Source organism: Microtus pennsylvanicus, chromosome 11, assembly GCF_037038515.1.
Source record: "Microtus pennsylvanicus isolate mMicPen1 chromosome 11, mMicPen1.hap1, whole genome shotgun sequence".
Lineage (NCBI taxonomy): Eukaryota > Metazoa > Chordata > Mammalia > Rodentia > Cricetidae > Microtus > Microtus pennsylvanicus.
Genome location: NC_134589.1, coordinates 33,358,309 through 33,382,271, shown reverse-complemented (window position 1 = coordinate 33,382,271; position 23,963 = coordinate 33,358,309). Strand labels below are relative to the sequence as shown.

At 47.8% G+C, this 23,963-nt stretch overlaps 1 long non-coding RNA gene across 1 annotated transcript; it reads left to right on the top strand.

The window, feature by feature from the left end:
• The first annotated feature begins 775 nt into the window (after nt 1-775).
• LOC142831855 (uncharacterized) lies at nt 776-22,977 on the top strand. Its single transcript, XR_012907081.1, has 3 exons — nt 776-1,535; nt 3,431-3,538; nt 22,826-22,977. It is a non-coding gene; the product is annotated as an uncharacterized LOC142831855 (long non-coding RNA).
• Nucleotides 22,978-23,963: the final 986 nt, after the last annotated feature.

The window sequence follows — 23,963 nt, the reverse complement described above, 5'->3', positions numbered from 1 at the left end:
AAGAGCAAAGACTATCTAAAATAGAGCCACATACATGCAGATGTTAGCTCCGGCTATATACTGCTCTGAGCTGGAAATGACTAAACTTATAAAATTCCAACAAAGGGTTTCTATGGAAATTCTTGGTCTTGTACCCTTGCGCCATCTTCTTGGACTTTGAGCTTATCTTTCCCATTAATTCCCTCCCCCCCAGGGGTCTAGTTGATGGTTCAGTGATTAAAAGCGCTTGCTGCTCCCCTAGAGGGCTCAAGTTCAGTCTCCATCGCCCACATTGGACTTCTTACGATGCTCTATAACTCCATCGTAGGGGATCTGATGTCCTCTTCTGACCTCCTCTGGCACAGACATGGCATTCATCCCCACAAACAGACAGACACACACATAAATAGACATACAAATAAATCTTAAACCTGGTATGGTGGCATACCTCTTTATTCCCATCACTTGGGAGGCTGAAGCATGTGGATCTCTGTGTATTTGAAACCAGCCTGGTTTAACCTAGCAAGTTCCCAGGATAGCTAAAGCTACATAGAGAGACCCAGTCTCAAATAAATAAATAAATAAATAGAGACTGGAGAGATGGCTCAGTGGTTAAAAGCACTGATTGCTCTTCCTGAAGTCCTGAGTTCAGTTCCCAGCACCAACATGGAAACTCATAACCATTTATAACTATAGTCTCGTGTAATTTTCATGGAATCTGCTGCCCTCTTCTGTTGTGTAGATGTACATGTAGATAAAACAATAAAACATCTATGGACATAAATAAATCCTTTTTTAAGTGGACTACCCTTGGGCTGGAGAATTGGCTCAGTGGTTAAGAGCATTGCCTGCTCTTCCAAAGGTTCTGAGTTCAATGCCCGGCAACCACATGGTGGCTCACAACCATCTGTAATGAGGTCTGGTGCCCTCTTCTGGCCTGCAGACATACACACAGATAGAATATTGTATACATAATAAATAAAAAAAGAAGTGGACTGCCCTTCTCACATGCACAGCCCCTTCCTGGTGCTGAGGCTGCTGTCTAGGGTGCTGCAAGGACCATTACTGTGCCTGTTTCTTTGTGTGTTTACAGGAAAGAACTCTGAGCCAGGACTTCCTTCTTCAGTGAGATTGCAAGGCTGGGCAGCCTTAGCTTTCTGAGCAAGGCGATGAGTTCTGCATGACTGGCGAGGATGTGAGAGCCTGAGGTCCTCACCATTTCTCCTCACTTTACACTACTTTTGCCTAAGTCTTGTTTAGTATTTCATCCCCTTTACTCCGATCTCCCCAATGCCTTCATTTTCATCGTACTGTGTGCTTCTGTGAACATCCATTTCTCCACTTTCTCCCCTATTTCTTCTGAACAAAAACAGCATATAAATAAAGATAAATCCAATGAGTCTCCATGGACGAAGAATACAACATAGAGAGGGAAGCCTGAAGACCTTGAGGCCCCCAGAATCAAGAGGGTCACTCACTATAGGACTAACCCTGGTGGAGTGATTTCTTCTACTTCTGCTGTGGTGCTGGGGCTCGAACCCAGATCCTCTGGCATGGTAAGACAGTGTTCTACCCAACTGTGCTGTATCTGGGCATGTCAGATGCTTCTCTAGAGTAGCTGCTCTCTGCATACTGTCTGACTCAGGCTTACAGTAGCTCCACGGTCCAGTATTGCCATTCAGCACCTCGATTCTAGTGAGGTAGGCGGTCTCCTCCAGTCTCTGCGGCAGACAGTACTGGAGGGAGGATGTGACCCAGTGGGTAAAGGTGCCTGCCACCAAGCCTGAGAGTCTGAACCTGACTCCTGGACCCTCAAGGTGGAAGGAGAGGACAGACTCCTGCAAGTTTTTCTCTGACCTCCACATGCACACCACGGCACACATTAAATAATAAATGATTTTTAAAAATGATTGTGTGTGTGTGTTTGTGTGTATGTATATTATGATGTGTGTATGTCTGTGGGGTGTGTGTGTCAGGTGTGTGTGTGTCTGTGGTGTGTGTGTGTGTTTGTGTATCTATAGTGTGTGTATTTGTAGTGTGTATGTGTCTGTGGGCTGTGTGTGTTTGTGTGTGTATGTCTGTGTGTGTGGTGTGTGTATATATGTGCGTGTGTCTTTGGTGTGTGTGTATGTACATGTACAAGGTGGATGTCAACCTTGGCTATCATTCTTCAGGAGGGGCTCACCTTGTTTGTTTTTTTAAAAAAGATGTATTTATTTATTTACTTATTATGTCTACAGTGTTCTGCCCACATGCACTCCTGCGTGAAGGAAGAGGGCCCCAGATCTCATTACAGATGGTTGTGAGCCTCCATGTGGATGCTGGGAATTGAACTCTGTAAGAAGAGTCAGTGCTCTTAACCTCTGCGCCATCCCTCCGGCCTCCATGCTCACCTTGTATTTTAGGATGGGGTTTCTCATTTAGCCTGACGTGCACTGATTGGGCTAAGCTGGCTGGCCAGTGAGTCCCATGGAGCCTCCTGTCTCCGTCTCCCTAGAGATGGATGAGAAGCATGCACCACCTCGCCCAGCTTGTGCCAGGGTCATGTGGATGATCAAACTCATCCTCATGCTTGCGGAGCGGAGAGACTGAGCCAGCTCTCCCAGACCCATGGTCTGTGATTTTTAACTAAGGCCATTCCTGTTGGGTGGCCCAGGCTGTAGCTTTCGCAGTGCTGGGTGGTGGCTGGGGACCCTTGGCATGGACTGCAGAGTGGATGCCACTCCTTAGGGGCAGGGCATGCGGCGGCCCTGCCCCCTACGTAATAAGTCCTTAGAGAGAATGCTTAGACATGACAGGCCTAGAGAAACCCCACAGACAGGAGTGGCCTTCCTGCCCTGGCTCATGATTTCTCGTTTTAAAAACCCATGGGCATGAGAGAGCTCCTGTCTGGATAAACATTGGTTTAGGAAGGGAGAGCCCAGTGTGGGCCCACATTCTGACACCAGCCACGTCAGGACACGGAGCGGGCTGCTGCCCGTCACTTCCTCCCCTGGCCACCGCAGACTTATTGAGCAATACATTATGAGTGTGCCTCACTCTGCTGATGTGTTATGGATAAGTCATTAAGGAGGCAGCTCACCGCAGTGATGTATTGGTGTAATAGATCATCAGACTGAAGCCTTCTCCCGACGTACGGGCTGCCTCAAAGGGTGGTGGCATTCAGGGGAGAATTAACCCAGCGGCAGAGCCGGCTTAATTACAGGATAAAAGGTTCGGGAAGGCTGGGCTGAAGTCTACCCCACCAGCGGTTTGATTCTCGATGTAAAAATATAATTGGGCTTCCTGAGAGAACTTGTGATTATTTTCAAACAGGCTTCTTTATCACAACAGCACAACTCGCCACTTGGCTGCAGGGGTGCTTTCTGCTGGAGGTCGGGGGTTGTGTGTGTGTGTGGGGGTGTCTTCGGGCTCTCGCCATATCTGAATTATTGTCCTTTTCTATTTGTAGGCCACAGAATGAGTTACGGGAGGATAAAATCCAGGAGGCCTGTCTTCCAGGCCTTCAAAATAACGACCATTGGGATTGAATGACTCATCCAGATGAAGACTACCTGAGGTAGGGAATCTCAGCTAGTCAGCTCCATCAGGGAGCCCATGAGGGGAAGGGGGGCTTCCCTGGGTATCTGAGGGTGTGAGTGTCTTAGGGTACTGTTATGGGCCAGTTCATTATGCTAAAAGCTCTTCAGATAGTGTTGACTCTAATTGAATTGACACCACATTGGGAAACAGGCAATATTACTGTTGTTCTCAGTTGCCAGACAACAGAACCAGCCTAGAGCTGGCCTTCTGGCCAAAGTCATAGAGTTGCTGGCTGTTGGAACTTGAGTATTGTATGCTGCAGGGGATTCTCAGTTGCCTTCTCCAATCTGAAGTTCTACCTTCTCTGAGGACCCTAAAGCTGCCCTGATCTGACCCACAGACCACAGCATGCACCTAGAAAGATGTGTTTGGGGGCTCAGTTGGTAGAGTGCTTGCCCAGCATGCTCAAAGCCCTGGGTTTCACCCCTGGCATGGCATAAACCAGAAATGGTAGCATACACTCGTAACGCTATACTTAGGGAGTAGAAGCAGGGGGACCAGGGGGTCAGGTTCATCTTGGTTACACGGAGAGTTTTGAGGACAGCTTAGGCTACATGAGAACCTGTCTCGACAACAATAAAAATAGTTGAAAAAGGAGTGCTTTTTGGAAACAGGGTCTCTCACTCTGTAGACCAGGAAGTTGGTCAGAAAAGTGGCTTAGTAGGCAGAGTTGCTCGATACCAAGCCTGGCACACTGAATTTGATCCCAGAGACCTTCATGGTTTGGAAGGACAGAACTGACTCCCACATGTTGCCCTCTGACCTCCACATATGTGCTCCCACATACGTGAACATACACACACATATACACTGAACAAAATGAAATAGATTTTTTAAAAAGTCCTTCTGGGTGGTGGTGATGCATGACTTTAACCCCGGCGCTCAGGAGACAGAGACAGGGGATCTATGTGAGTTCAAGGCCAGCCTGGTCTACAGAGTGAGTTCCAGAATAGCCAGGGATACACAGAGAAACCTTGTCTCAAAAAAACCCAACTAACCAGCCATCCACCCAATCAACCAACCAATCAAACAAACAAACTCGGCGAGACTTGGCTCCTGGGCAGTGACTGGTCTGCACACGATGGGCATTTAAAGTGAGACTTGTGATAAAGCCACTTACTCTGGCCTCTAAATCAAGGCCATCTCCTTGTGAGGGACAGCAATCTGGGTGAGATAAGATGGATAATCCTACATCATAGAATTTATTAAAGATGTCTAGATTAAAAATTGGGTTGCCTGTCAATCAATCAACCTGTTTTCTCCATCTTTTCTGTCATTTGCTAAAAATACTCTTGCATACTCCTGAGTCCCCCGTGGACCTCAAGAACGCTGGTAGCTCTTCCCCTTCTCTTTGGAAGGACAAGCTTGGCTAATGCTCCCTCGCAGAGGTCCCCGGACTTGCCCTTGTCTTACAAAGTCTTTACTATAATTGCCTAACGTTCTCCCCAGTCGTGTGGTTTAGAGGGAGGGAGATGGGTACATGAATGTCTTTGACCAATGAAGTGTGGGATGAGGCTGCCTTTTCCTGCTGCCGGGTGACTTCCATAATCTTCAGTGGGAGAGGACAGGAATGACATATAAGGTTCCACTGTTTGACAAGCGGATGGATAACTGCAGGGGTCCCTTAAGTCCGGGGTCTGAGTCTGCATCCTTTGGGTTTCTGAACACATTGACCTGAGCTTGGGAGAAGTCTGAAGTCGAGTTTCCTGGAAACAGACCCTGAGCTGGAGAGCTGAAGGCAGGATATGAGACAGAAGTGTTATCAGGAGATACACATGGAAAGGGGGGTCAGGAAGGCAGGATCCAGCGGAGGAAATGCTACCCGCGGTGTGCTTGGAGGCTTCAGCCAACCCCAACGGGAGCTCGGAGCTGGGAGGGCCCTGCAGGGCTGTCTAAGGTAAGAATGCTGGACCTTTGCCTCCTCCTCCCTCGATCCGGCTGTTGCATCCCATCGGAAGAGATGTCATTCAGGTAAAGCAATTTCCAACGAGGGATGAAGTTTTGAGCCATCAGCATCCCATATCCCGGTAGTGGAGGGCTGCTGTGGATGCCTTCAAGGCAGGCCGGATGGACGGTATTCCCGACAGCCACCCTTCCGGCTGCCTAGGCTTTCTTATTCTCATAGTGTGTGCCATCTTTAACGGTACCTCTAGGGTGGTGGTTGATCTTGTTTCCTGGAGTAGTAGGAGAAACCAGAGTCCCAAATGATACATTTGACATTACGGTTTCTGGTGATGTTCATTATGATTCTTTCTCTACCGCCCTGTCGCCTGTCCCAGCCAGCATCTCTGCTGGCCTGAGTGACTCGTGCTTGTCAGGAAGGATGACCCACACTCTCATTCCTGGCAGTACGGATACTTGGTCCTAGTTCTTCGCAGGTCTTGGATGTCACTCGTTGAAACTGGGAATCGGAACACAAGAAATGGCTGAGTCGAGCCACCTGGGAACCAAGGGTGTTCTTCCATCTTCAGTGAAATGTCAGCGGCCCTGGCCTGCACTCACATGATGATCTTTGTAGTTAGCATGGCTTGTTTTCTCCTCTACCAGCTACCCATGAGCGTGACCTGAGGGAGGAGGGCCAAGGGCACCATCACTGTGTGATGTGGGAGTCAGGGCTACTGTTCTTGTAGCCTCCTTGGCTGACCCCGCTCATCCCATGGCCGTCTAAAGGCCAATGGCTGGGCTTGGCTGTCCTTGTGGTTCAGTGGCTCACACAGAGCGTCATTCACGTGGTCGTTCATCACCATCACTCAGAAGCTTCGTCTCTACCAGCGCCCAGCTGCCTTCGGGTAGTGGCTTGTCGGTTGGTGTACGATTCTTCCTGCAGATGCCATGTCTTGGTTTAGAGCCCTGGGCATCTGTAATGATCTTCTATTGGGCTCACTGAAAGCTCCACCTGGGACCCCTTTCACAGCTCTAGTGCCACGGAGCCCCCGTAGTCTTACAGTCTGAGAGGTAGGGCTGGCTGTGCCACGGCCCCAGGCTGCTGTGGAACACCTTCCTGCTCTGAGCGCACGAAGAGCTGTTAGTCTCCTTGTGAGTGGATTTCAGTGGAACACCGAAGCCTTGTCAGTCTGTGGTAGTAACAGAACTTGCCAAAGTCTACCAAGTTCATACTTTCAAGTATTTTAAAATCCTTTTTTTTTTAAATAAAAAATTGAACTAAAAAAGAATTCTATCCAGAGAAGGGTTAGAGACTCGGTGGTCTTTAGACATGGAAGCAATAGAAATGAGACCAAGTCAAGTGTGCAGGGAATACAGGCAAGGCCTTTCCCTGCTGCCAAACTTCCTGCAATGCCTACATTCAGTTTAGGAAGCTGGGCTCCAGGCTGATAAGGGACCTTACCTTCAGGCGTGATGACGTGACTCCGATCCCTAGGATCCACACTGTGGCGAGAACCAACTCCTGTGGGTTCTCCTCTGACATCCACGTGCACATAAATAAATAACTAGCACCATTTTTTCAAAAAGAAACTGGACTTGAAGGAACTCTCAAACCCAGGTCCTCAGTTCCCTTTCCAGGCCGAGAAGTCACAGTGCTAAGCTGGGTGTGGTGATTCACAGATGTCAACCTGGAGAAACTGAGGCAGGAGGATCAGGGGAGCCAGACTTTAAGAGGCTTCACTCCTGAGCAGAAGGGGTCAGGGTGCTCTCTGGACAGAGAGGTGCCTCGTATTGGCTTGCTGGGCTGGGTTAGCCAGTGGCTTTGACTCTGTTCTGAAAGACTTGGGGTGCTCAAGAAGTCTTTGGGGTGGGGTAAAAACTACCACACCCAGGCTTCTGCAGTTGCCCCAGGAGAGCAAAGGCAGCAGCACCTTCAGCCGGAGCTGGACCACACCTGACAGGTCAAGACAGCAAGAACCGGACGACATCTCCTGCTGCATGGAACACCTGTTGGTCCCAGTGATTCTAAAGGGGTACCCTGGGCTTTTTATTTGTTGTTTGTTTGTTTATTGCTGCTAAAAGTCAAACACCTTTCCCAAGCTACCACTTACGCAAAGATGGTCTGAACCTGTGGTCGTCCTGATGGGCTTTGTGTTATGGAAATTAAGTCAAAGGAAGGCAGCTAAGCTACAGAAACGTATTAAAGAAAGCATCAAAGACATGCTTCAATTCCAATCCCCCTGGACAGCGGGGGGGGGGGGGGGTGGATGGGTGGGGGGGGGTGGGTGGGGGGATGGGTGGGTGAGGAAAGTCTGGAAGCGGCTGGCGTCTTGCAAATATGAATAGGTCATAAAAATCAAGACCTTGCACACGTCTTGGGAGTACAGGAGGTGACTGGAAGCCCAGAGAAACCACTCACGGCCAGTAGGAATCAGAGCTGGATCCAAATGAGAATTCAAATCAGGAGCCGAGTAGACAGCAAGCTGAACAGAATGAACTGGGGTGCGCGGCAGGAGTCTTCCCCTAGAGTCCTGAGTGATAATCCTGACCTGAGTAGGCCAGACCACAGCTTCTGGTACTGGCACGGCAGCCACAAAAGCTGAGATCTTTCGTTTTATCCAAATAACAATCTTTTTTTTTTTGGAGGGGGGGAGGGTCTCATTGTACAGCTCTGTCTAGCCTTGGATCAGTCTGTGTGAACTAGGCTGATCTCGAATTCACAGAGATCTGCCTGCCACCTGCCTTTGCAGTGCAGGGATTAGAGTCATGCACGATCATGCCAGCTCAGTCTTTTTAAAAAAATTTTAAATTGCTTTTATTGAGCTCTATATTTTTCTCCACTCCCCTCTCTTCCTCTCCTCTCCCCTTCTACCCTCTCCCATGGTCCTCATTCATTTCTTTAAGTGTTTTTCAGCCATTTTAGATTCCTTTGTTGAGAGTTCTGTTTGGGTCTGTACCCATTTTTTTAATTGAATTATTTGTTCTTTCAATGATCAATTTCTTGAGTTTTTTTAAATATATTTTGAAGATCAACCCTCTGTCCGATGTGGGGTTGTCCTTTCACATTCTGTAGGCTGTCGTTTTGTCTTGTTGACCATGTTTTTTGCTTTACAGAAGCTTCTCAGTTTCAGGAGGTCCCATTTATTAATGGTTTCTCTCAGTGTCTGTGCTACTGGGGTTATATTTAGGAAGTGATCTCTTGTGCCAATGCTTTCAAGTGTACTTCCCACTTTCTCTTCTATGAGGTTCAGTGTGGTTGGTTTTATGTTGAGGTCTTTTTTGGACTTGAGTTTTGTGCATGGTGATAGATATGGATCTATTTTCATTCTTCTACATGTTGATATCCAGTTATGCTAGCTCCATTTGTTGAATATGCTTTCTTTTATCCATTTGATATTTTTTGCTTCTTTGTCAAAAATCAGGTGTTTGTAGGTGTGTGGGTTAATATCTGGATCTTCGATTTGGTTCCATTGGTCCTCCTGTCTGTTTTTATGCCAATACCAGGCTGTTTTCAGTACTGTAGCTCAGTAGTAGAGCTTGAAGTCAGGGATTGTGACACCTTCAGAAGTTCCTTTATTGTTCAGGATTGTTTTGGCTATCCTGGGTTTTTTGCTTTGCATATGAAGTTGAGTATTGTTCTTTTGAGGTCTGTGAAGAATTTTGCTGGAATTTTTATGGGTATTGCATTGAATCTGTCGATTGCCATTTTTACTGTGTTAATTCTACCTACCCAAGAGCATGAGAGATCTATTTTCTGGTGTCTTCTTCAATTTCTTTCTCCAAAGATTTAAAGTTCTCATCACACAAGTCTTCCACTTGTTTGGTTAGAGTTACTCCAAGACAATTTATGCTATTTGTGGCTATTGTGAAGGGTGATGTTTCTTTGATTTTTTTCTCAGCCCATTTATCATTTGTGTAAAAGAGGGCTACTGGTTGTTTTTTTTTTTTTTTTGAGTTAATCTTGTATCCTGCTACATTACTAAAGGTGTTTATATGAGTTGTAGGAGTTCCTTGGTAGAATTTTTGGGGTTGCTTATGTAAACTATTATAATCATCAACACATAGTGAGAGTTTGACTTCCTTTCCGATTTGTATCCCCTTGATCTCCTTTTGTTGTCTTATTGCTCTACCTAGAACCTCAAGTGCTATAATGGAGAGAGTGGACAACCTTGTCTTGTTCCTGATTTCAGTGGGATCGCTTTGAGTTTCTCTCCATTTAGTTTGATGTTGGCTGTTGGCTTGCTATATATTGCCTTTATTATGTTTAGGTATGTTCCTTGTATCCCTGCTCTCTCCAAGACCTTTATCATGAAGGGATGTTGTATTTTGTCAAAGGCTTTTTCAGCATCTCATGAGATGATCATGTGGTTTTTGTTTTTCAGTTTGTTTTTATGATGGATTACATTGACAGATTTTCATATGTTAAACCATCCCTGCATCTCTGGGATGAAGCTGACTTGATCGTGGTGGACAGCTCACAGTCTTAACCTATCGTTCCCAAGTTATTGCTTACAATTAAGGCAATCCTAGCCATCCTAATACAATGTCTGCTTTTCATTTTATTTATTCAGTAGGGAACCTAAACAGGTTCTTGTTAGATGAGTTATATTCCCTAGACTCAGTTTTTAATATTTATTGATATTGAGACAGGATTTTAGTAGTAGTCTGGGCTGGCTTTGAACTCACAGAGATTTACATGCTTCTGCCTCTACCTCCTGACTGGGACTATTTTATTTATTTATTCTTTCAGAGCCATGCTATGTAGCCTAGGCGATGAAGCTCACCATCTTTCTGGCCTAGAGTCAGTCTCAAGTGCTGGATTGCATGTGAGTGCTGCCATACTTACTTCCAATGTTTTAAATTTCAAGTTTTAAATAATTCTATTTTTTATATTTATTTATTTAGAGACAGGGATTTTCTGTGTAGAATTTACTCCATAAACCAAGCTGGCTTTGAACTCAGAGATCCACCTGTCTCTGCCTCCAGAGTGCTGGATTAAAGGAGTGCACCACCACTACCCAGCCTAATTTTTATTTTTAATTTAACAACTTCATAATAAAATTCAATGAGAAGGTAAATTTATGAGAACTGCCAGTCAAATTTTTGAAATCAGATACATGAAATTCTTTGCTAACTGTTGAGTGTACTCCAGCCAATGGCAGATACTGTAATGTCAATTCAGGCGGCAGAGGAAGCAGCCACTCATTGCAATTGTAAGACTACCTCGGATAATGTACCTAGTACTGGGCTAGTCAGGGTTACATCAGGAGACACTGAGCCCAAAACAAAGCAAGTAGCATACAACAACAGTCACCCAAACAGCATGATTCAGGTGTAGGAGTAGACAGTTAGACCAGGGCGTACAGAAGAGGGTCTAGAGGAGGGAGTGGTTCTCAACCTTTCTAACACTGCAGATCTTTAATACAGCTCCTCATGTTGTGGTGACCCTCAGCGAAAATTATTTCACTGTGAAAAAGAGTTTTAAACAATAAATTTGCTTTAACTGGGTGGTGGTAATGCATGCCTTTAATCCTAGCATTCAGGAGGCAGAAGCAGGTGGATCTCTGTGAGTTCAAGACCAGCCTAGTCTACAGAGTGAGTTCCAGGACAGTCAGAGCTACACATAGAGAAATTCTGTCTCAAAAACCAAATAAATTGCGGGGCATGGTGGTGTATACCTTTAATCCCAAGCACTTGGGTGGCATAGGCAGTTGGATCTGTGTGAGTTCAATGTTAGCCTTGTTTACAAAATGAGTTCCAAGACAGGGCTGTTATACAGAGAAACCCTGTCTCAAAAAAAACCCAACTCCCCCAAAACAAACAACAACAACAACAACAACAACAACGACAATAACAACAACAACAATAACAACAACAAAACAACCCAAACAAACACCCTCCCCTAAAAAAAAAAAAAACAAAAAAAAAAACCTAAGCCCAAAATTGGAAAAAAATCAGAAACTGTTAGTACTCAGCCTGGTCTACAGAGCTAGTTCCAGGACAACCAGGGCTACACAGAGAAACACTGTCTCAAACAAACAAACAAAATCTTAAATGTACTTACACAATTTCTTCCTTCATTCTTTTCTCCCTGACCTATCCCATTTCTGATAACCTTCCCCAAGTTCATAGCCTCCTCTTGTGTTTTTAGAGCTGACCACTGAGTATCGGATAATCAGTCAGGGGGCTTGTCCCTGGGGAAAGCTAATTCTCACTCTCTCAGCCGTTGTCAATTGCTTGTGGCTCTTCATCTAGGGGTGGAGCCCCGTGAGATTTCCCCCATCTATGAAGGATTGTCAGCTGTGTTGGAGCTGCTTAGGCCATGTTTAGGCTGCCATGTTGCTGAGGTTTCATGGATGTCGCTTCCCTGTCATAGCTAGAAGGCACACTGTCATAGCAGACTTCCCGCTCCTCTACCAATAGGCCCTCAGCATTGATGCAGCCTTGGGAGCCCTCCTTGATCCAGGCTGAATCTTGTGCTGCTGTGAATTCGTGTGTACAGCAGCCATGTTTTACCCAGAAGGCACCTCGCAGCACCTCTCCCATCCCAGGTCTTACACCCCACCCCTTCTTCTTCCAGGCTTCCTGTGCCTTGGTACTGACTTTAAGTCCCTCTTAACTAGGATGTGAGACCATCCATAGACCATTCTAGACTGAGGGCTTTGGGACTGCACAGTGTAGGCCCAGTTACTCCGGAGGCAGAAGCGATGGCTTTCTCCTCCGCCTGCCTCCAAGCAGCTGTGGGCAGGACCAGGCACAGCCGGCAAGCTCTGTCCTCACCACAGGCACCTAACACTTCCTCCCCACCTAGCAGTCCAGCCCCCAGGACGTTCCCCTGGGCCAGCCTTCACTCAGAACCCGGCTCCTCTCACCACAGGCCTCTCCACAAACCCACTCAGATATGCACTAATGCCATTATCTTCCCGAAATTAAAATCAAGCCTCAACCTATAATGTTTCACGGAGAGGGAATTGGGGTTATATATTCCTGCGTTGAGCCCTATTCTATTTCAGTCATAGCATTTAATTATGATTGGTATGTTAGTGCCCACCGGAGCATAACAAATTGTCATTATGTTATTCTGCTGAGTCTAATTTAATTGGCAAGTTGTCACAAAAGCAATTATCCATCATTTATTTTGTTGCCATAACCACATCTCCAAGAGCACCTGCTGTCTGCAAGGAGAAAGGCGCCGCAGTCTCCCAGCCCTGGATCCAGGCCACTTATCTGACACAAAGACATTGCTTCCCCTCTGATTTAAAAATATGTTCTTCATTTCCTGCTGTGGTCTCATGAATCCTCTTGGGGGAGGTGGGGGAGTCTCAAAGTGCCAAAGGAAATTCATGGGCTGTGAAGTCGCCCGGGGCCTCCCAGGGAGGCAGGAGGCCTGTGGGGGCCCTGTCAGGGTGTGGGTGGGAGGCAGGGGAAGGAAGCCCTTCTCCGACTCAGGAAGGGTCCAGGCTCTGGCTGGGTCATGTTCCACTCTGTTTTGGCAGCCACGTCAGGGGTAGTTTATAATACCGCTTCTTCTGTTTTCCTTCGGCATGCCCCGTGCTCACTCCCTGAGGGAATAGGAGTATTTGGGCATTTCCCAGAGAGAAAACTTGAGGCCTCCAGAGCCAAATCCAAGTCACAAGGGGAGTGTGAGGCTAGGGTCAAGAATAGGTAAAGGCCTCTGAGTTCCAGAAACTTCCGCATTCTTCTGATCAGACACAAGCCACAAAACCTGGTGAGAGACAGACCTGGCTCTCCAGGGATGTTCCGTGCTCAGGTTCATCAGCTCTGTTTTGTGTGGTCTCCTCAAGTTGAGAAGGGGTGGAAGCCAGGGGAAGGTCATTGGAGTTCATACATTGATAGATCCTGGTATGGTGATGGCCAATCTCCCGAAGCCTTTGCTTCCAGACCCTTCAAGGCCCTGTTGTCCCTACTCCCCCTGACCTGCCTCTCTGCTCCTGGGCACTGTCTCCCACCATCCAAGCACAGAGGCTCCTGAGAGACGAAGAGGGGAGCCGTTATCATGTGGATGTTTTGTTTTTCCCTGAAATTAGGAAGACAGTCCTCAGGGAGAATGAAGCCTTAGGTTGGTTTCTTCTCTGTGGATTAGAAGCTGGTGAAAAAAAAAAAAATCAGCCATCTTGTTCTCGCTTCTGTAATGCTCTTATTAGCCCAGCCGACAGGGGACTCATTAAAAACAAAAGCCCCAAACAAACAAGAAGCCCAAACTCCGACTCAAAAAGAAACAAACAAAAAGAAACTACAGCTGCAGAGAAAAGTGGGGAAAATCAGTTCTTTAAATAAACCAGCTTTTCCCTCTGGGTCACTCATAGCCATTCCCAGGCTGTTTTAGGAAAACTGGAAAATTACCACCTTCCTCAAGACAGGCCGACCATCTCTTGCAACTCTTAAAAAATATCCCTTACTGCAGGTACTGGGGAAATTAACTAGGGGTGTGTCAGGGTCCGTCCTCCCACCAGTATTCTCTCTAAGGAATCTTCCTTGCAGCCTTGAAGCTAGTCCTGCCCCACCAGCGTGGTGCTCAGGACTTCCACTCCTTGAGAGAGGCCTCCCCCAAGTCTGAGGGTTAGAACTTTAGAGTTTATAAGGAGCAGGAACACATTCAGGGCTCGGGGGGGGGGCAGTGCACGAGGGCCTCCGTGGGCCCGGTCGTGCCAGGGGGCCAGGCTGGCTGGCACGCGTCAAGAGGGAGCATATTAAATGGGCTCCGGCTCTGTGCGAAGTAAGTTGGCTAAGTGAGTGAAGAACCGTAAAAAAGCGAGCATCATCCTTGACCCCCGAATCCCACTTGCATAAGCAGATTGCTTCACGCGCAGAAGGAGGCTCGTCCCCTGGCTTTATTTATACAGCGAGAGCGAAGGCTGTAAAGAACCGAGCAGCGCGGACACCAGACTGCAAACACAGGGCTGATGCTGGACTTTCGGTTTTTGTTCGCTGGCGGGGTTGTTGAGACTACGTAATTTTGTTAAATTAGCGTGGGTTGAGCTAGATTGTAACTAGAACCAGGTTCCATGTGGCTGTAAATACATCTGAGACCTATGGACATAGAAGTCCCTCCAAGCTACCATCCAACTGCCCTGGTAAACTACCTTCAAGGCAGGGGCGGAGCTCGGTGGTCGAGCGCTTGCCTAACACGCGCGCGTGCGCTGAATCTTGGCTTCCTATCCCCAAGCACCACCAAACTAAATTGCTTACAATCTAGTGGTTTGAACAACATACATGTATTATCTTAACAGTTTTGTTGACAGGCCCGTGTTTCTTCTGAATGTTCTAAGAGAGAATCAGTTTCCTTGCCTTTTCCAGTTTCTAGCATTTTTTTGTTTTTGTTTTTCAAGACAGGGTTTCTCTGTAGCTTTGGAGCCTGTCCTGGGTGCCTCGAACTCACAAAGATCTGCCTGCCTCTGCCTCCCGAGTGCTGGGAATAAAGGTGTGCGCCACCACCACCTGACTGACCCAGAAGTTTTATACCAGAAGCCAGATGCTATTCCACTCGTCTTTGCTCCTTGTCCCAACACAAAGTCTCTGTCTGCTCTGGTCATTTTATCTGCGGTTCCATGTTTCTCTTTGCCCTTCCTCAGTTCCCCGGAGTTGTCTTTTCTCTTTTTTCTTAGTTTCTATGCAGATCACCTCTACCCTCCAAGATCCAGGTTGCCACATCCTCTGTGACTATTCCGGGACTCTACACACCCAGCCCTGGATGTGCAGAACACGGGCGTCTACTTCATTGCAGTTTTCATGTACTCCAGTCTCAGCCTTAGTGTGCTCCTATGCTACAACGAGTTTTTAATAGCTCTGAGGCCAAGCACTGTGGGTTCTAACTGTCACCCCCACAATGTCTATCACAGAATCACTAACGTTTATGTTAATAAAAATGTACTGTACAGGGTAGAGAGACGGCCCAGTGGTGCACAGCTGCCTGTAACTCCAGCTCCAGGAGATCCAACGCCTTCTTCTGGCCTTTGTGGTCATCTGCACTCATATGCAGACACATACACATACTTAAAAATAAAACAAATTTTTATAAAAATGTATGGCACAAAAGTGCAGTGATATTTCATTTAGTTTTTTTAATACATAAAGTTTGCCTGAAGACCAGAGAGTAAAACAACCCCACTGGTCAGTCTTACAGATCAGGCAGTGGTGACACACACCTTTAATGCCAGTTGCCATAGAAACTGGGCGATAGTGGTGCAGGCCTTTAATCCCAGCACTAGAGAGGATTCCTGGAGGCAGGATCACCATTTCGAACTGAGGTAGAGGTCAGAGCCAGTGACTCACAGTTTTCCTTCTCTGACCTTCAGGTTGAACCCCAATATCTGTCTCTGGGTTTTTATTAATTGGACTGCACACAACGTGTTAGGGGAGCAGATCGTGGGCTAAGTGTTCTTCCTTGAAGGAGGGGGAGGTGTCACAGGTGCGAACTGCGGCCCTTGTTGGCTTTCACAGCCTGCTTTTCAAGCACAAACCCAGTGCTCTTGTCATCTGAGCCTCCTCCCTGTTCCTAAGTGACCACCCGCGTTTCCCAGTTGGACATCTTTGCCCATTCAGTTGGAAAAAATAATAGTCAAAACTGACATCCACCAGTCACGCTGACAGGGAAGGGACAAAAATGATCAAGCCTCGCCAAGACAAAAGACTAACAGCAATCTGCTTGACAGACAAGGCAGCGTGTCCCTAATATGTAACGTGCACAGCAAAAGCTTTAAAGAGACAGACAGAAGACATGGAAACGCATTTTACAGATGAGTGGATACAAGTGGCCAATAAGTGTGTGAGAGACACGCAGCCAGGGAAACAGAAAACAAAACAACAATTAACGCGCGTCTCACTTATCAGATAGGGAAAGAATAAAGACAGAAGACAGATAACACACAGTGTTGAGCAGCAAGTAAACAGGAGTCTAGTCAACTGCTCATGCAGCTGGGGAGGGCTACAGCTGGGGAGGGCTCCTGCAGCTGGGGAGGGCTCATCATACAGCTGGAGAGGGCTCATGCAGCTGGGGAGGGCTCATCATGCAGCTGGGGAGGGCTCATCATACAGCTGGGGAGGGCTCATGCAGCTGGGGAGGGCTCATCATACAGCTGGGGAGCGCTCATACAGCTGGGGAGGGCTCATGCAGCTGGGGAGGGCTCATGCAGCTGGGGAGGGCTCATGATACAGCTGGGGAGGACTCATCATACAGCTGGGGAGGGCTCATCATACAGCTGGGGAGGGATCACGCAGCTGGGGAGTGCTCATGCAGCTGGAGAGGGCTCATGCAGCTAGGGAGGGCTCATCATGCAGCTGGGGAGGGCTCATCATACAGCTGGGGAGGGCTCATGCAGCTGGGGAGGGCTCATCATACAGCTAGGGAGGGCTCATGCAGCTGGGGAGGGCTCATGCAGCTGGGGAGGGCTCCTGCAGCTGGGGAGGGCTCATGCAGCTGGGGAGGGCTCATCATACAGCTGGGGAGGGCTCACACAGCTGGGGAGGGCTCATGCAGCTGGGGAAGCAATCTCAAAGTGACCACTGAGTTAAATATGAGCTTTAAAAAAAGCAGATCTATTATTTTCAGTTTAAAAATTATATGTGTGTATGTATGTATATATGTATGGCTAGGTGCCTATGTGTGTTGGTGCCAGTGGAGGCAGATCCTGTGGAGCTGGAGTTACAAATGGTTTGAGCCACCCAACATGGATGCCAGGAACTAAACTTGGGTCTTCTGTGAGCCCAGAAAGTGCTCTTAGCCACTGAGCCATGACTTCAGTTCCTGTGAACACCTTTTCCCCCCAAACATGAAACAGGAATGCATCCTATAAAAACATTGATGTTAACATGCAGTTATCATATTATGAATGTGCACACATATGACATTGCTTGCTGCAGAGCTGTTCCCTGCATCGGAGACAGACTGTCTGCATTGCTTATTAAAAGGGGAATGTTAGCATGAGCCCCCACCTTGGCCAAAGGGACCATGGAAGCCACCAACTTTGAAGGGGACCCTTGGCGGCAGCAGTTCTTGGAAGCTGTTTAGCAAGGGGTGACCTAGGTGCAGTCTTTGACATGGCTGGAGCCTGCCAACATGAGGGAATCACAAGTGTCCTTAAATCCCTGCCAGAAAACGGTCACAGGGTGCACTCACTTCAGAAAGGAGGCTGTGGGTGAATTACAGTACACACACACCATAGGCTGCTATGGAGGCACTGACAGGTGAGTTAGGGTTCCGCTGATGTGGAGGAATCCCCAAGACACCATGGCACGATGTCATGTAACAAAAGCAAAAGGTGGTGTGTGACAGGATTTGAGAAGGAGGGGCAGACCTGTACAAGGGATGGCTGCTTATCAGTTAGGAATCTCAAAGGAAGACCAGGAAGAGAGGTTGAGGCTACAGAGTATGATTTTCTTTCGTTGTATTGGGCTGGGGAGACGGTTCAGTGTGTATCACAGTTGATATACCGGCTTAAGGACCTGAGTTTGGAACCCTCAAATGCATGTGAAATCAGACACAACAATGCACATCTGTAATCCTAGACTGTCTAAACCTTGCATGGGGATACATGCTCACACACACATGCATAAAGGTTAAAAATTGCTGCATCCTTTGAGTGGTTATAATGACCATGTATTACACCTGTCACTACGAATATTAATAACTTAAGGAGAAAGGAGCAGGACAGAGGTCGCCGTGGTCTTTGTGCTAAGTAGGTGGGAACGAGCAAGTTCCAACGCAGGTTCCCGCACTCAAGCCTGTTTGGCCCTCATTTGAGCTAATTAAACGAAAGTGACATGGCTTTCATTTCCTTGGTTAAATGGGTTCAGATCCTGGGATTAAAGACAGAGTCATTTACATATGGAGTGACCCTTCTTTTATTCCCATGGCCTCTCGTAATAAATTAATTAAGAGTCATTCAGTGGCAGCCCGCCTTCCCAGGACGCCTTCTCTTTGGTGTGTGCTTTGTCTGAACCTGTGTTGTTAGTTAGCATCTTTGCCCATGGGTAGCAGGGTGAACCCCGTCAGCTCCAGGACATTCAGCAAGCGTGTGAGCCCTTTTCCCAGTCTCCTTAGCGAGAAAAACATCTGCCTGTTACTGGGGAAAGAGAATACCCAGTGTTCTTTCTCTCGGCTTTCCACTTCTCAGCCACACTGGGGAAATCCTTTCTTCTGAGCCCCAGCTACTCTGGAGGTCACAGTCCCACGGTCACCATGGCAACTCCCTTCAGGGTATGGCCGAGGGGGCTGGAGAGAAAGAGTCGGAGACTTAGCAGGGGGCCTCAAGAGAAAGCCTTTCACTAGGGGAGTTGGAAAGTCTCAATTATTGGGTCGGTACTCAGGTTCCTGCTTTTTATGGGATATGTTATTTCTGGAAATTTGCTTTAGGTCGATTTTTTTTTTTTGTAAAATCTCGTAATTTTATTTTAAACACTCAAGTGGGGCTCTCTGCGAAAAACCCCATTGCGAATTCTTTTGTAAAGTGAATAAAAACCCTTATGATTCGTTAAGTGCAAGAGTGGATGTTCCGATGTGAGGCTGTTTTGAAGTTCCGCATCCTGGTTAGGGGGGATTATAAGGTAAAAGACAGAATAAAAGTGTGGGTGGTCACTAGAGAGATTGCATTCTGAGTGACACTGGAGGTAGCATACAGATTTTGTATTAAAGTTGAGGTCTGCCAAAACATCCCAAGCTATGGCAGAACCTGTGATTCCAGCACTCTGGAGGCAGAGGGACGAGGGTCATCACAAGTTGAAGGCCAGCCTGAGCTACACAGTGAGTTGAAGGCCAGCCTGAGCTACATAGTGAGTTCCAGGCCAGCCTGAGCTACACAGGAGTTCCAGACCAGCCTGAGCTACACAGGAGTTCCAGGCCAGCCTGAGCTACACAGGAGTTCCAGGCCAGCCTGAGCTACATAGTGAGTTCCAGGCCAGCCTGAGCTACACAGGAGTTCCAGGCCAGCCTGAGCTACACAGTGAGTTCCAGGCCACCTGAGCTACACAGTGAGTTACAGACCAGCCTGAGCTACACAGTGAGTTCCAGGCCACCTGAGCTACACAGTGAGTTACAGACCAGCCTAAGCTATCCAGTTAGTTCTGGTGGGAGGGGTGCATAACAAGACCCTGAACCTGGACAGGCAAATTCAGCTCAGGAGATTTGGGGCAATAGATCCACAGGACAGAGAAACAGAGTAAGGCAGGGAGGGAAGTCTGCTTCTTATCCCAGACAGCACCACCTCTGGGGAGCTACAGATCAGAGACACCTCAGAGTTCACCACACTGAGCCCTGCAAGGAGCTGGACTTTTTCTAATCTCTGATTTGTCTTTGCCTGGTTCTAGTTGCTCAAGGGAAAGGTAATATTTCCAGAGGAAAGCAGCTTCACTGCCCAGGGGCTGAGCTCTGCAAACCATCCCGGAAGCTGCTAGGGAATACACAGAGGTGCCAGGCATGCCTGGCTGGCGAAAGGGAACCAGAGTCCAAAGGGATTTTAGTGACATCGCCACAGATGCCAAATATGGTAAACAAACCGCTCTCAGCCACACGAGGTTAGCCATCAGAAGGGTGCTGGAGGCGTGAGACGGTGACACGTTTAGGCAGATGTAAGTTGGTTGAACAGGGTCGTCGATGAGCATGCCATTATCCCAGGCCTGGCATATGGGAGACACCTGACAATATCTATGGGTGAGTGGCTGAACAATTGCTTGGCTTCAGTGACTGGCACCTGTTAGGACTGCTACACTGTCACCAGCCCTAAATTTTCATCTCAGAGTTTCAGAATGCATCCCTTTGTCTTAGGAACTCACCGAGTCCTGCTTCAAATGAATACACTCAGGCCTGTCTCAGGAAAAGACAGAGCCTGCCTGGATATGCGTGGATTTTCAAGAACTAATTTTGTTTTGCTTCAATATGGGAGACTTGGATTGGATAGAAGGCTCATTGGTTAAGTACACTTGTTGATCTCACAGAGGACCAAGATTCAGTTCCCAGCACCCACATGGCAGCTCAGAACCATCCAGAATTCCAGTTCCAGGGGATCCAAAGATTTCTTTTAACTTTTGCAGGCGCCAGGTACACACATGGTGCCTATACATCCATGCAGGCAAAACATTCATACACATAAAAGAGATCGCAAAAAAAAAACCATGGTAGACTTGTGATGTTTGTAAAAGACTTTAGCACTAGGGTTATAGCTCTGTTTAGGGTACTTTGGTAGTTTGCACGAGGCCCTAGATTCAGTTCCCAGTTCCACTTTGTCCTCAAAGATAGATGTTATCACCCCCCCCCCCACACACACACACAGGGCAGGGGAGAGGGATGGAGAGGGAGGGAGGCAGGCAGGCAGGCACGGTCTCAATGTGGTCTAGCTGCCCTGGAACTAACTCTCTGTGTAAATCAGGCCGGCCCTAAATGCAGAGTTCCATCTACCTCTGCCTCTCAAGTGCTAAGATTAAAGGCAGGCATTATCACGTCTGGCAGGTTTATATATTTTAAAATTACACTTATTTATTTACTTTTAGTCCGTGCATATGGGTGTGCCTGTGAACTCGTAAGGGATGGAAGGACGCGGTGCTTGAGATTGGCGTGTGAGTAATTGGTGGGGAAGGAGGCGAGGATCAGCTATGTGTTGGTAATTATCAGAATTATTGGAAACCTTGAAGAAGGATGCCTGGGCTTATTATCCTCTGCAATGTTTCCCTATAAAACATTAGTCCCACTGGGTCTGGCAGCACATGGGAGGCAAAGACAGATGGATATATAGCAAGTTCTTGGTTGGTCAGGGATTCATAGCGAAACACGGCTCATCATTTACTCTTCTGCTGTGATAAAACAGCAAGACCAAGGAACTTGGAAGAAGGAAGGCATTATTTGGGCTTACAGTTCTTAGAAGGAAAGGATCCATAATGGCTGGGAGACACAGTCTCCAGCTGCAGACTGGGCAATAGGGGCAGGAAGCTGAGGCCTCAACTGGGGAGCAGAAAGAGCCAATGGGAAGCCGCTTGAGGCTTTATACTCTCAAAGCCCTCCCCCAGGAACCACTTCTGCCAGCTAGGCCACACCTCCTATATCTCCAGTGCCACCAAACGGGGACCAAGTGTTCAAATAGCTGAGCCTGAAAGGGACATTTAGTTTCAAGCCACTATACACTGTCTCAAGAAGTAAAACAGTAGAGCCGTAGTGGTGCACACCTTTAATGCCAGCACTTGGGAGGCAGGGACAGGCGAATCTCTGTGGGTTCAAGGCCAGCCTGGTCTACAAGAGCTAGTTCCAGGACAGGCTCCAAAGCTACAGAGAAACCCTGTCTCGAAAAAAGAAAAGAGAAAAAAAAAAACATAAGTAAAACAGTAACAAGAAGAAGTAACAGTAACAAGGAACAGTAACAAGGATTGGTCTAACAAATAAGGGCAGGGGAAATCAGATAGTTCAAAGACCCAGAACCTTCCAAGAAGTCCTTTGGAGACTGTCAAACCCCTGGTGTCTCTGAAAAACATTAGTATTCTTGAGAATGCCCACTCCCATTTGCTTCCTAAGGAAGTCATCAGCTAGTTCCTTGAAGGCTCTTTTCTTTCTTTTCTTTTCTTTTTGTTTTTTAGAGACAGGGTTTCTCTGTGTATAGCCTTGACTGTCCTCGAACTTGCTTTGTAGACCAGGCTGGCCTCAAACTCACAGAGATCCATCTGCCTCTGCCCCCTGATTAAAAGCACGCGCCACCACACTCAGCTCCCGATGGTTCATTTTAAACAACTTTCTTTCTTTCTTTCTTTCTTTCTTTCTTTCTTTCTTTCTTTCTTTCTTTCTTTCTTTTTTTTGAGATAGTCTCGTGTATACAAGGCTGGCTTCAAACTTACCATGTAGCTGAGGATGATCTTGAACTTCTGATCCTCCTGTCTCCACCTCCTGAGTGTAGGGATTAGAGTCGGACTCCACTGTCCCCGGTTTATTCATACAGGAGATTGAACCCAGGGTTTCATGCATCCTGGGCAAGCAATCTACCAACTGAGCCTCATCCCCAGCTCCCTTGCAGTCTCCTAAGAAGGGCCACAATTAAGAGTTAAGGCTCACAGGCTGGCAAGCTTTGAACCACAGTGGACCCTCTAGAGCTGCCTCATGCCAGGCTCCAGGGAGACTTGCCATTCTGCCGGAAGTCAGAGTAGGAGCTCAGGCAAGCGTTGCTGGAGACTTCCTGCCTCACACCTACCTAGCCAGACCTAACAGAAGAATCCCCTTATCTTCAAGACACTGGTTCCCTTGAGACTCAGATTTCTCCTTTCTGCCGGGACTGCTGGGTGGGCACTTCTGAGCTATTGTCACAGAGGGCTGGTCGGGAGTCAGCCTGGTTTCTTGCCCCCCCCCCCCACTCCCTTATGATCTCGCGCTGTGATCCTTCCCCATCTACAGGCTTCTGGGCTGGAAGAGCGGCAGTGAGACCGTCTGCGAGACTGCCCAGGACCACGTGTGATGAGCACCCAGTGTCTTAGGTGAATCAGGTCATCCAGCGGAAGATTTTTATCTTAAGTTCCTCCCCGACTTCCTGTGTAAGCAGCAGCTATATTTAGCTACGTGGATGGCAACTGCTTCTGCCCGATTGGACAGCCTCCCTGCTTGCAGTTGAAAGCTAAGGCAGCGTGGGCATTTCGAGAGGGCGAAGGTGTGTTAATACACTCGGAGTGGCTGAATTTGAACATCCACAGACTTTTATACGGTAAGGGAAAAAAAATTAGGAGAATAATCCCATGTAAAGCTTTTCATTTCGATATTAAAGCAACATCTCTTGATGGATGCTCTACTTTGAAGGCCTACAGTTATTATTTTTTCCATGTTAAAAGTGAAACATTTCGATTTGGCTCAGGCGGGTGCTGGCCACCCACAAGCCAGGCTGGGTCCTCAAAGCCTGGGCTGGCGGGAAGACAACCACAGCCCACCTGATGCCATTCTGCTCAGGCAGATGGAAGCCACCCACAGGCCAGCCTGGGTCCTCAAGGCCTTGGCTGGAGCGAGAGGTGGACGTCATTATGATGGGCTAATGTGTGGTGAGGAAATGGGAGACAGAGAAGCAGAATGGTTCGCGCGATGTGGAAAGAGGTGGAATGGATACGTGAAGGTGGTGAGGGGTAGGCTGATGTGGGTGACCTGCTTGCCACCGGGGGCCATAGTGACATCAGGGTCCATGGTCCTACCGCAGCCAGGGTCTGAGGTGACATTCTTTGCCTGTGCTGCCACCAGAGGCCACATGGAAGCCTAGGGGCTGTGCTACAAACGGTGGCCTTGTTGGTGTCTGTGGGCTGTACCACTCACTGCCAGAGCCATGCTGATCTGAGTGGCCTGTGCCGCCACCCAGAGCTATGGTGTTTTCCAGGCGAGCTGCTGCTGAGAGTCACGTCTGTGGTCCTGCTGCAGCTAGGGTCTGTGGTCCAGGTTATCCCAGGAGGCCGTAGGAACCAGTAGTGATAAACCCAGAGGGCGGGGCTGAGCCGTCCAGCCCTTTCCTGGCCCTGGCTTTCACTAGACACTGCAGGAGGGCTGTGCACATCCCCAT